The sequence below is a fragment of the Plecotus auritus genome (assembly GCF_963455305.1).
Source record: "Plecotus auritus genome assembly, chromosome: 9".
Classification (NCBI taxonomy): Eukaryota; Metazoa; Chordata; class Mammalia; order Chiroptera; family Vespertilionidae; genus Plecotus; species Plecotus auritus.
The window spans coordinates 107,077,765-107,091,755 of record NC_137783.1 but is presented as its reverse complement, the minus strand read 5'-3'; the positions used below and the strand labels follow the sequence as shown (position 1 = coordinate 107,091,755).

General features: G+C 38.9%; 1 protein-coding gene and 1 pseudogene across 4 annotated transcripts in view; one reads left to right on the top strand and one right to left on the bottom strand.

Moving 5' to 3' along the window:
• RSF1 (remodeling and spacing factor 1) overlaps positions 1-13,991 on the bottom strand; it is a 130,004-nt gene that overhangs the window by 111,232 nt on the left and 4,781 nt on the right. The window lies entirely within an intron of this gene.
• On the top strand, positions 7,732-8,400 carry LOC308233305 (elongation factor 1-beta-like; annotated as a pseudogene). The gene has a single exon. The product of its transcript is annotated as an elongation factor 1-beta-like (transcript).

The following is a 13,991-nucleotide window of genomic DNA, read 5'->3' as shown; positions in this document are numbered from 1 at the left end:
TTCTTAAACTATCCTGTGTTGTACTTTGCCAGGTTATTATTAACTATCAATCAGAATATTTGATCAGCATGGTAAAAACTTTACCACACTGAGTTGAGAATGTTTCATATAAAGGTAATGATACAATGTCATTGCTAGCCTATTTGACATTTTGGCAAATAGATCTACATTTATTTAAATTTAAAACTCGTATTTTAACATACTTTAAATGGCTTGTAGACCCGTGATTCATTCAAGCCAATAAACCCCTAAGGAAAGCATATATTTCCTATTTCATGTAAGTAGACTTTATGTTCACCATGTAATGTTGGAGACCACTAGAATGTAAGTTCCATTAAAGTTTTATTCATAAGACATAGAGAAGGTTTAGCATACAGTAGGTGGGAAATAAAAGGGAGCCATAATTTTAATTCTCTAAAAGTAGAATGACAGAGATACATTACATCAAGATGGTAAGCTGACCTTGCTGCCCAAACCCCTTAATATGACAGTGAAAACAATAATGGGCTTATGTCTCTAATAAATACGGAGTAACAGGGACTGTATTTACCTTACCTGCCTGAAACAACATGAAACAAAATATATGAAACAATGGCAATCAAGACATTATACAAGAGGCAACAAAAAGACAGTGAACAGTGATATATGAAAGATGAGAAATAAAGATCAACCCTACAATTGCCCCAGCTACTATCTAGGTAAAGAGGCATATAGGAAGGAACATAAAATACTCAGGGATAAATGTGACAAGAGATGTAGAAGACCTATACAGTGAAAACTGCAAAACACTGCTAAGAAAAACGGGAAAAAAACAACAACACCTAAATAAATGGAGCAATGTACCAGGCTCATGTGTCAGAAGACTCAATATCTTAAGGTGTCTGTTTTCCCCAAATTCATCTGCAGGTTCACCATAATCTCAATAAAAATTCCAGGAAACTTTCTGGTAGAAATTTGTAAGCTTATTCTAAAATTCATATGGAAATGCAAAGAACCTATGATAGCTAAAACACCCTTTAAAAAGAATAAAGTTGGAGCACTTAAATTACCTGACTTCAAGACTTATTACAAAGCTAGAGTTAAGTCAAGGCAATGAATGAGAACTGGCCTCAAGATACACAAACAGATCATGGAAACAGAATGTAGGATCCAGAAATAGACCTATTATAGTCAATTAACTCTTGAAAAAAAATGTTACTGAAATAAAATTTACATAATATAAAACCCACCATTTTAAGCATTTTAAAGAGTACAATTCAATGGGTTTTAGTATATTTACAATACTGTGCAACCATCACCCCTAATCATGGAATATTTTCATCAACCCAGAAATAAATCTTGTTCCTTCCAATTTCCCCACCTCAATCCATGTCAACCACTAATCTACTTTCTGTCTCTATGGATTTGCCTAATTTGGAAATTTAATATAAATGAAATCATACTCAATGAACCCAAAAGTTGGTTGTTTAAAATGATGAACAGAAGTGATAAACATTTAGCTTGATTAATGAAAAAAAATAGAAAAAAGACTCAAATTACTTAAGTCAGGAATGAAAGGAATATTCTAATGCCCTTACAGAAATAAAAGGATTACTAAGAAAATACTATTTACAAATGAATGCCAACATATTAGATAAATGAAATAGACAAATTCCTAGAAACTACCAAAAGTTATTCAAGAAATACAGAATCTGAATACCCAGAAGGTATTCAAATAAAAAGATTAAGTCAGTAATCAAAGAACTTACCCCAAAGAATAGCCCAGGACCAGATGGCTTCACCGGTTAATTCTACCAAATATTTTAGAAGAATTAACACCAATCCTCAAACGCCTCCAAAACACAGAAAAGGATGCAATACTTCCCAACTCACTCTAGGAGGCCAGCATTACCCTGATACCAAAACAGACAAAGAAATCACAAGAAAACTATAGATAAATAACCTTTATGAATATAGACACAAAAAAATCTTGAACAAAATACAAGCAAACTGAATCCAACTACATACTAAAGAAATTACATAAAATGACGCCGTGGGATTTATCCCAGAAAAATGTAAGGGTTCAAGGACAGGGACTAGTCATGCCAGAAAAACCAATAAATTGGGGGTTTTGATCCACATATCAGCCCCTCCTCCATGGAGGGAAAAGGGACAGGAGATTGAGTTCAATCAAATGGCCAAAACTCTATCTACTAAAAACTCTGCTACAACCGAAGGTCACTGGAGGTTCCAGACTAGTGAATACATTGATGTGCTGGGAGGGTGATGTGCCCTGATACCACAGGGAGAGAGCATGGAAGCTCTATATTGGGACCCTCCCACATTTTGTCCTATATGTCTCTTCATTTGGCTGGTCCTCATTTGTATCCTTTAAATAAAGCCATAATTGTAAAAACAGCACTTCACTGTATTCTGTGAGTAGTTTTAGCAAATTATCAAACCTGAAGGGAGTCACAGGAACTTACATCTGGCATCTGACATGGGGCTGTCTTATTGGTGACCGTACCTTTACACCTGTGGAATCTCACTCTAGTTTCAGGTGGCTAGAGTAAAAATCGAATGGTATTGCAGTTGGTGTCAGAATAAAAGCCAACCAAGAATTTTTGTAAAATTTGATATGGTGATTCTAAAATTCTAATGGGACATGAAATAAGGGCAGGAAATAACCAATAGCTTTTCAAAAAAGAACATGGTAGAACTTGCCTTATCGGATAGAATGACTTAAATTAAAGCTATAGTAAATAAAACCATGTGGTTAAGAAAACATCAATGTAACAAATAGAGAGCCTAACAGGGGTCCTCAAACTATGGCCCGCGGGCCACATGCGGCCCACCGAGGACATTTATCCGGCCCGCTGCCTGTCCTGCTTAGCAGCCGACTCGTCCCGGGCCGCAGTGCACATAGGAATTTGTTCATAGTTGTTTTTTTAAACTATAGTCCGGCCCTCCAACGGTCTGAGGGACAGTGAACTGGCCCCCTGTTTAAAAAGTTTGAGGACCCCTGGCTAGAAATAGGCCTACACATATATGGAAATTGGTATATGAGAGGTGGCATTACAAATTAGTGAAGGGGGGGAAAAACCTCACACATTACCCAAAATTAAATTCTAGCAAGTTTAAGACTATAACTTGAAAAACAAGACTTTTAGAAGAAAATACAGATGAGTGTCTTCAGAATCATAAAAAGGTGTGTGTTTTTTTAACAGCATAAAGTGTAATTGTAAAAAAAAAAAAAAAGGTTGACAATTATACTACACTAAAATTTTAAAGTTTGGGTCAACAGGAAATACTGTAAAAATAGTACAAATGGTAAGCAATATTGAGATATTTACTTTGCAAATAAAAATGACCAAGAACTAACATCAAAATAAAGAACTGCTAGAAATCATGAAAACAGATAACTACAAAGAAAATGGGGAAGGCTGTTATAAAAAGACTAGAGGCCCGGTGCATGAATTCGTGCACTGGTGGGGTCCCTCAGCCTGGCCAGCAATTGGGGCCAATCAGGGCTGTGTGGCCCAGTCCCAATCGGGGCCAGCTGCCGGGGGGGCGCGGGGCCAGGGACCGCAGGAGGTTGCCCGGCCACGGGAGGTTGGCTGTGGGAGCGCATTGAACACCAGGGGGCAGCTCCTGCATTGACCATCTGCCACCTGGTGGTCAGTGTGCGTCATAGTGACCGGTCGTTCGGTTGTAGCGGTCACTTAGGGTTTTATATGTATAGATGATTCACAGAAGGGAAAACTGAATGGCTGGAAAAACATGAAAAAATGTTCAACCTTACCATAGTAACAACAAGAAACATTATCAAAAACTTAAAAGTCTGACAATACCAAGTGTTGATTATCTAGATAAGTGATTCTCAACCTTTCTAATGCCGCGACCCTTTAATACAGTTCCTCATGTTGTGGTGACACCCAACCATAAAATTATTTTCGGTGCTACTTCATAACTGTAATTTTGCTACTGTTAGGAATCGTAATGTAAATATCTGTGTTTTCCGATAGTCTTAGGCAACCCTGCTAGCGGTTCTCAACTTGTGGGTTGCGACCCACAGGTTGAGAATTGCTGCTGTATAGAGCATAAGACCATCAGAAAACACAGATATTTACACTATGATTCATAACGTAGCAAAATTACAGTTATGAAGTAGCAAAGAAAATAATTTTATGGTTGGGGGTCACCACAACATGAGGAACTGTATTAAAGGGTCGCGGCATTAGAAAGGTTGAGAACCACTGATCTAGATAAATGGGAACCCTCATACATTGCTGGTAGTGTATAAACTGGTAAAGCCAAGAGCAATCTGGCTACATTAAGGCTAATATATACCCTTCAGCCCAGCAATTCCACCTCTAGGCAAAGCCACTAGAAAGTTCATTACAGCATTTCTCTTAACAGCACAAAAATAAACAAAATAATCCTAAATATTCAATTTTTTAAAAAAATTACAGTATTTTCATGTAATAGGATACTATACAGCACTTAAAGTAAAGAACTAAAATAACATGCACCAACAGGAATATATTTCAAAAACAGTGTTTACGGGGGAAAAAGGATGTTGTAGAGGAATGAGTACAGTATTATACCATTTACATATAAAGTTTTAAAGCATGTAAATCCAAACCATGTATCATTTATGGATACATAAATATATACTCTTAGTTTAAAACTGTTTGTGGGAATAATAAACTCCAAAATGGAGGACAGTGGTTGCCTGTGGGAATGGAGGAAAGAGAATCAGAACAGCAGTAACACAGAGGACTTTAAATCAATCTGTAATTTGTAAAAGCAAAAGCAAGGATATTGAAAGAAAAGGAATATCCTAAAAAAAGTTCAGAACGTCAGGGATTAAAAAAAAAAAGCCATGAAAATCTTTCAGGAAAGAAAAGAAACTCACTTACAAAGGAACAAGAATCAGATTGACAGATTTCTCATCAGCAACAGTGGATGCTAGAAGATAAAAGAGCAATATTGTCAAAGTTCTGGGGGGAAGTTATTTGAACACTGGAAAAATGTATTCAATCTAAATGGGCACTCAGAAAAGGCGGCAAAATAAATATATTTTCAGACATGCAAGAACTCAAAGTTCACCACTTAGAAACCCTGTTTGAAAAAATAATGTAATACAGCAAAAGAATTAACCTAAGAGAAAATGTGGGAATCAAAAACAATGGTGAGCAAATAAATTGTTAAAACATAGTTTAATTTAAATAATTGTTGAGGAACATACAGATAAATGAAGGACAAAATGGAACTAAAATCCCAGGTAGTTACTATATGGCAGGTTGAGTGTGGGACTAAGAGGCAGGGTCAGGGAGGGAGCCTATTAAGATTCTTATATTGCTTTGTGTAAATTACAGTTATTAAAGCAATTTACTGTGCTCTATTATCAACCTTAGAGAAAAACCTCCCAATATTCATTTCCTTGTAGACAGATTATTTACATTATTGATAATTCTAGTTTAGAAATATATATATAATTTCTTTAAGTGCTAACATTTTGTTTTTCAAGACAATGGACTATCCTTCACTAATTAAATGGCCTGAGACCAGACTTTAATTATAACTCAAGTAACATTACAGGTTTGAGTTACCACATAGTGTCTAATACCATATATAGCAGTTGGAGAAAGTCACCCCTGATATGGAATTCAACTCAAATATTTCTGATAAAGAATCTTTCAAATTAGTCAAGAATTACTTAGCAATCAACCCATACAAACAACACACATTTACTTATGTACTTCCCATCTATATAATGTACTCAATCCACACAATATATTTTACATATCTGTTTCTCAATTGAGAATGGCATTTCAATTTGAAGTTCCATTTCTTTGTAGGGAGGAGGAAACAAAGAATATTCAATAAACTATCAAATCTTTGACCAGAAGAACACAGCAATCTCTAAAATTATAACAAAAATTTTTAAAATACCTCAGTTAAAAAAGCTTTACCTATGAAAGAATACAATTAAACACCAATGCCAAGATAGTTTAATAAAGTTAATTTTAATTACCGTAATTTAAGTACATAAATAATGTACTCTAAAAACTGCCCTTAACAAAATGTTAAATATACTTTTTACATATGTATAGCAACTTAAATAATTCACAAAAATAAAAAAAGCAGTAAAATAAGATCAGATTTGCCTTAATCTGTTTATTCAAAGTAAGCTTTTAGTAAGCTATAAACTTAACACAGCTAGTTCTTCAAATAGTGCTTGTATATGTTTATTAGAATTCTGAATTTTTAAAAATAGGAAATCACACGCATTCTCCATAAGCCCTAGAGGATGTCGGATAGCCAGTTTCAGCTCTATCCCCGCAGGCCTGATCCAGACAGGAGGGAGCCCGATCCCCACGGGCCTGATCCGGACAGGAGGGAGCACAATCCTGTGTGCTGAGTGTCTGTCTCCTGGCGGTCAGTGCATGTTATAGCTACCAGTCGTTCTGTCATTCAATCGCTTAGGTTTTTATATACATAGAAGACTGGTGAGATATGAATTGGGGCAAAGGCTGTGGGGAGTGACAAGAAAGGCTAAATCTGAGATTTTGTAGGTAGAACTGATGTGAAGGGTCTTTGAGTAAGAAGAGTTTAGTATGATTTCTAAGTTTCTGACTTAGAGAATGAGGAGTTAATAGTTCATTTTATTGTGGAAAGAAGTGATGGCCAAAAAAGTCCAGGGATCCCGGATTGCAAGAGGCCTCTAGTAATATTATAACAACTTCTAGCTGATTTCCCTATCCTCAAGCTGCCCACTCTGCTTTTCCAACAACTCAAAAAATTTTAGTTTCAGAAATAAAAATTTCAGGCCCGACTGGTGTGGCTCATTGGTTGAGCATTGACCCAAGAACCAAGAGGTCCTCAGGTGTGGGCACACGCCCAAGTTGCAGGCTCAATCCCCAGGAGGGAGCACACAGGAGGCACTGGGTTGATGTTTCTTTCTCTCTCTCTCTCTCTCTCTCTCTCTCTCTCTCTCTCTCTCTCTCTCTCTCTCTCTCCCTCCCTCCCCCCTCCCTCCCTCCCTCCCTCCCTCCCTCTCCTTTACTCTCTGTCCAAGGTCAATAAAAACATTTAAAAAAAAAAAAGACTTCAAGGTATTTATAACTCATGTCCCAATCTAATTTTCTCACATGGTCTGAAGTTCCTCAACCACCAATCCTTTAGAAACACAATACTTAAAGTTAACAATTGCCTGGACAATCCGAAATGTTTCACACTTCTATGACTTTTCCCATGCTGTTCCCTACCTGGAATGCTTTTCCATCTCCTAGTCAACCATTCAAATTTCCATAATGACTACAGTGATGCTTTGATATGCCCTGGAAAAAGTTAGTTACTTGCTCTTTTCTGTTCCCAAAGCAATTATAGTTCTATATCATTTTTTACATAACTAGATTCATGTAAATATGACCATGTAAACATGATACGAATATATGCTGTTTACAAGAGACACACTTTAGAATTAAAGACACAAGGAAGTTGAAAGGATGGAAAAAGATATACCATGAAGAGCAGTAACCAAAAGACAACTGGAGTGGCTATAGTACCACTGAGACAAAATAGACTTTAAGACAAAATTTGAAGTAAAGTACCAGGTGACAACAGACATTCCTGGCTACACATCAGAATTGCCAGTGCCCCTTTTTTTCCCCTCTTAGAGCTTGGCAAGACTGACTGCACTCCTCTTTCCTGTACTGTCCCCACCTTCCCAGGTCAGTCTACACTATGGGTTTTGGAGAACTGAGAAGTCCCACCAACCTACTGTTGCTCAACAACTACCTGGGGGACAAGAGCTACATCGAGGGGTATGTGCCATCACAGATGCTGCAGTATTTGAAGCAGTCTCCAGCCCACCACAATACTTGTATTATCCCCCACATTGGTATAATCATCACATCAAGTCTTATGAAAAGGAAAAGGCCAACTTGTCAGGAGTAAAGAAAGCTCTGAGCAAATATGGCTCTGCTAATGTGGAAAACACAACAGGAAGTGGAGCTACAGACAGTAAAAACAATTATGACAGTGATCTCTTTGGATCTGATGAGGAAGAGCAAAGCAAACAAGTGAAGAGGCTAAGAGAAGAACACCTTGCACAGTCTGAGTCAAAGAAAGCCAAAAAAGCTGCTCTTTGCCAAGTCTCCCATCTTATTAGATGGAACTTGGGGATGACAAGTCAGATATGGCAAAAGGAGAGCATTGTGTCAGGAGCATTCAAGCAGACAGCTTGGACTGGGGGCTCTTCTAAACTGGTTCCTGTAGGGTATGGAATTTAAAAACTTCAAATACGGTGTGCAGTAGAAGATGATAGTTGAAACAGATACACTGGAGGAGCGGATCATGGCTTTTGAGGGCTTTGTGCAGTCAATGACTATGGCTGCTTTCAGCAAGATCTAAAACCCATCATGGATCACGGGCCTTAAATAAAAGCATGAAAGAAAAAAAAAAAGAATTGCTGACGCCAGGGTCCCGATCTCCAAATATTCTGATTTTATGGATTATGACAAGGCCAAGGAATCAGTATTTTTCAAAAGGATTCCCTAAGGTGATTCTAATGTGTAGCCAGAAATAGTTGATTAAATTACCTGAGTATACTAAAGGTTGAAAAACACTAAGCTAAAAGGAAAAAACAAGGCCACTTCTTTTACTTAGGGTAAATGGAATTCACAACAGGGAAACGAACCTTGGAGGCCTTTGATGACATACTGCACAAAACTTTACAATATAGGAGATGGGGTCTTACTTCAAAAAGATTCAAGAGAATTATTTCCAAGTCTGAGGAACATTACAGTCCTAAGCAATGATGAACCAATAAAGATTATTTTTTTAAAATATATATTTTTATTGATTTCAGAGTAGAAGGGAAAGGAGAGAGAGACAAAAACATCAATGATGAGAGAGAATCACTGATTGGCTGACTCCTGCATATTCCCTACTGGAGATTGAGCCCGCAACCCACAGGGAATCAAACCATGACCTCCTGGTTCAAAGGTTGATGCTCAACCACTGAGCAACACTGGCTGGGCCAGGTAAAGATTCTTGTTCAAGGCACTCAATAATACCTATGAATTTGCATTTCTTTACTTTTAATATACACATATCTCAGCATCCCATTATAATAGTATCCTATCCTATATATCCTCCTATATAATAAAAGGGTAATATGCAAATTGACCCTAACTGTGGACCAACTGGGAACGATCAGTTGCTATGACACGCACTGACCCCCAGGGGGCAGACGCTCAATACAGGAGCTGCCCCCTGGTGGTCAATGTGCTCCCACAGGGGGAACTCCACTCAGTCACAAGCCAGGCTGATGGCTGCGAGCACAGCAGTGTTCCCACTTCCTCGGCAGCGCTAATTATGTCCAACTGCCGGTTTAGACCTGCTCCTGGACTGCAAGAGGGTGCAGGCCGGGCTGAGGGACCCCTCCCGAGTGCACAAATTTTGTGCACTGGGCCTCTAGTATCTTTTATAATAATGCTCATACTAATATAATTAGAACTTTTAAAAGTATATAGCATAAATGAGTAGAAAAGCATGCTATAAACTGACTCAGAAGCCTAAGAGTTCAGATCATTGCTCAGTGTTCAGACCAAGACCATGGTACTGAGGATCATAGTACAATCATAAGATCATAGCTGAGGGGACAGTACAGTGGTCAAGAACTAGGGCTCTTGAAGCCAGATTTACCCAGTTTTAAATTCCCACAGCACTATAAACTATCATTATACTATCAAATTTTCCTCCAACTCTTTAATGCTGTGTAACCAGACAAGTTACTTTCCTCTAAGATTTAAGTTCTTTATAAAGTGAAAATAGTTACAGTAAGAGTGGTTGTGAGGATTAAATAATCTTGTTAGAAGACTCAGGCATATGCCCCGACTGGGAATCAAACCATGACCTCCTGGTTCATAGGTCGATGCCCAGCCACTGAGCCACTCTTTTAAGTTCTACCTTCAGCCCTAGCTGGTTTGGCTGAGTGGATAGAGCATCGGCCTGTGGACTAAAGGATCCCGGGTTCGATTCCAGTCAAGGGTACATGCCTGGGGTTGCGGGCTTGATCCCCAGTAGGGGGCATGCAGGAGGCAACCAATCAATGCTTCTCTTTCCTCATTAATGTTTCTATCTCTCTCCTTCTCCCTTCCTCTCTGAAATCAATAAAAATATATTTTTTAAAAAAGTTCAGCCCTAACCGGTTTGGCTCAGTGGATAGAGCGTCGGCCTGCGGACTGAAGGGTCCCGGGTTCGATTCCAGTCAAGGGCATGTACCTTGGTTGCGGGCACATCCCCAGTGGGAGGTGTGCAGGAGGCAGCTGATCGATGTTTCTGACTAACTATCCCTCTTCCTTCCTCTCTGTAACAAATCAATAAAATATATATTTAAAAAAAAAAAAAAAAAGTTCAACCTTCAATTAATACATCCTTTCCCATCTGAATCCATGGCATCAGCATTCATCCAAACTAATCTTCACCAAGACCTGGGGCCGCTATCTCCAAATCAGATTTTAAATCAGTCCACTTGGATGAGACCTTTGAGGCCAGCCTAATAGCAATATTACAACAATTCTTACCCTACTGCCAATTACTATCTCACTTGCCCACGCCCCCATTGTAGCCTTGCCTTATGATGCAGATTGTTACCTAAAAAAATTAAAAATGAAACTGCCTTATGACCCAGCGATTCCACTTCTGGGAATATATTCAAAGAAATCCCAAACACTAATTCGAAAGAATATATGCCATGCCCCCCTGCCATGTTCATTGCAGTGTTATTTACAATACCCAAGATTTAAAAGCAGCCCAAAGTGCTCATCAGCAGATAAGTGGATAAAAAAGTTGTGGTACATTTACACAATGGAATACTACTGGGTCATAAAAAAGAAGGAAATCTTACCCTTTGTCACAGCATGGATGGACTTGGAGAGCACTATACTAAGTGAATAAGCCATTCAGAGAAACACAAGTATTATATGATTTCACTCATATGTAGAATCTAATGAACAAAATGAACTAACAAGAAAAAAAGAGAAAGACTTACAGAGAGCAGGATAACAGTTGGGATGGGGGCTTGTGGGGAAGTGCAGTGATTAAGCAAAAAAGAGAAAAAAACTCATGGACAAGTACAACAGTGTGGTGATTTGCAGGATGGTAGGAGGTGGAGGAGGGTATGGGGGGATAAATGGTTATGGAAGGAGACTTGACTTGGGGCAGTAAGCACAAAATACAGTGTACAGATGATGTGTTGTGGAATCGTGTACACGAAACCTGTATAATTTTGTTAATCACTGTCACTCAAATAAATTAAATAACAAGGAAAAACAAAACCAAAAAGAAAAAAAAGTCCCCACAAAGTTTATTGTACTTGCATATAGCAGATACTTAATACATATATTAAATAAAGTAGCTAATAAATGCTTACCTTTTTAAAAAATATTTCTATTGATTTTTAGAGAGAGAGAAACACTTATGTGAGAGCACAACAATGATAGGCTCCTACATGCCCTCTTACCAAGGGGGCATATGCCCTGACCCAGAATCAAATGGGCAACCTTTCAGTGCACAGAATGACATCCAACCAATTAAACCACAGCAGCCAAGGCAATGCTTACCTTTCTTAACAGTTAAGAATCCTATATAATAAAAGCCTAATATGCTAAGTGTCTGGTCGACCAGTTGGGCATTCAACCAATCAAAGCGTAATATGCTGATGATATGCTAAGGCCGCTCAATTCCTTGCTATGACGTGCACTGACCACCAGGGGGCAGATGCTCTGACCAGTAGGTTAGCTTGCTGCTGGGGTCCAGCCAATTGGGACTGAGTCCGACAGGCTGGACACGCCCTGGAGCCCTCCTGCAGTCCCTCCCTGGCTGGCCAACCCCCCATGTCCCTCCCTGGCCCCGACTGTGCACTGGTGGGATCCCTCGGCCTGGCGTGCTCACTCTCACAATCCGGGACCCCTCAGGGGATGTAGGAGAGCTGGTTTCAGCCCAATCCCGCAGGAGAGGCCAAGGGACCTCACTGGTGCACGAGTTCGTGCACCAGGCCTCTAGTTTAACATAAACTTCAAGGCCAACTTCCTAGTAATTAAAAAACAAGTTAGTCAATTTGCATTAACCAGCCCCATTTAGCCAGAAAAATCCTGTTCCTGTTATCTCCAATTCTGGGACAATGCCAGCAACTTCCCTCCAAACATCCATAACTTTTGGTTACCTCAATTTTGTAATATACCAAAAAGGATGGAGAAGAAATACATTTCTCTCTTTCCATCTACCAAATGCCCAAATAATGTTTCTTTTATCAAAGGTGGGAAAGCCAAAATTTTCTTCCATCAAACCAGGTTCTGGTTGCAGCAATGCTACCACCAATGGTCTAGCACTGTTGACCCACACAACTCCCAACACATGCATCTGGTAAGATCTTTTGTTTAAAGCAACAGATGGTAGCTCCAGTTATGACCAAGTCACGTTTCTACTTTATCTAATACACCTAAAAACTATTGTCACACAATTCAATCAGCAGCAGCAAGGGAGAACATAATAAGTTACAGCCACCACTGCAGTTAAATATAAAAGGTATATCCATACTTGACATTTTAACTGTAAGAGTTACACCCCAAATTATTAATAAGTGTAAAAAGAAATCAAACCTAAAATTGCTCTAAAAAAATAAAAATCTTTAAAAAAAACAAACAAACAAAAAACCCTAATGATTTCACTTCTTTACCCTTTACCTCAACCCGTGGTCGGCAAACTGCAGCTCGCGAGCCACATGCGGGTCTTTGGCCCCCTAAGTGTGGCTCTTCCACAAAATACCACGGCCGGGCGAGTCAATTTTGAAGAAGTGGCGTTAGAAGTTTAAGTTTAAAAAATTTGGCTCTCAAAAGAAATTTCAATCGTTGTACTGTTGATATTTGGCTCTGTTAACTAATGAGTTTGCCGACCACTGCCCCAGACAAATAACTCAGTCAAGCATAGTACGAATTATGGGAATGATAACACATTATCCATACATACTTTAACAGATAGTTATTAGATAAATATAATGTCTCAAACAATACCATGTAAAGACTATCTTTAAAGAATGAAAAAGTATATTTTCCTCTTTAAAAAGAATGTCCTTTCCAGGAGAGGAAAGATGCTTGGGAGCTTTGAGAGTTGGTAATCCCACAAAGTTAATGTCCACTTTCACTCTGTCCTGGTCATCCACCTCCAGGTCAGGAAGCCCAGACAGCACAGAATTGGGAGAGTTCAAGTAGACTGTGAGGGAGGAGGGAAGGGATAAAACAGCACCTTCAGATGGCACACCATTTTCCTAGTCTAATGACTATCAACAAGAAAACTTTTTTTTTTTTTTGCTAATAATTTCAGCATATAGGTGAATTTTTCAAATAACAGTCTGAATAACACCAATGGTCAGTTAGCTGTATACACTTGAAATCCATCTCTGCACCTTGGTTTTCTTCCCTGCAAAATAAAGGCAAAATAGATGCAAAAGTCCTTTCTTTCTAGCCCTAAAAAACGCAAAGACAGTCTCCAGACTATCCAGCAGCGGTTGCCAACCGGTGGTCCGCAGACCACTGGTGGTCCATGAGGTCCAAAAGGTTGGCGACCGCTGCTCTAGAGCACACGTTCCCAAGCTTTCTAGGTTCATGTTACCCTCATTATTTCAGTAATGTTTTCCTTCATAGCAGCCTTAGGCCAAGGAAGAATAACAGTCCCACTTACTCTCAGTAGCCATTTGAAAAACAAACCTATCTCAGCTGAAAAAAAAACCCTCATTCTTAAATAACCACAATTACGACTTACAGAATGTGCATTACGGTTGGGCACTGCAACTTCTAAAACTTTGGAATCAGACTGGACACTGCTATCCTTATTTCCTGTTCCACAATTATTTTCATGCAGTGTTTGCATGTTATCACAGGAACCCTCAAAACTCACAAAGCTATGTCATTGAAAGGAATGTAGCACAATCTAATTTTGAA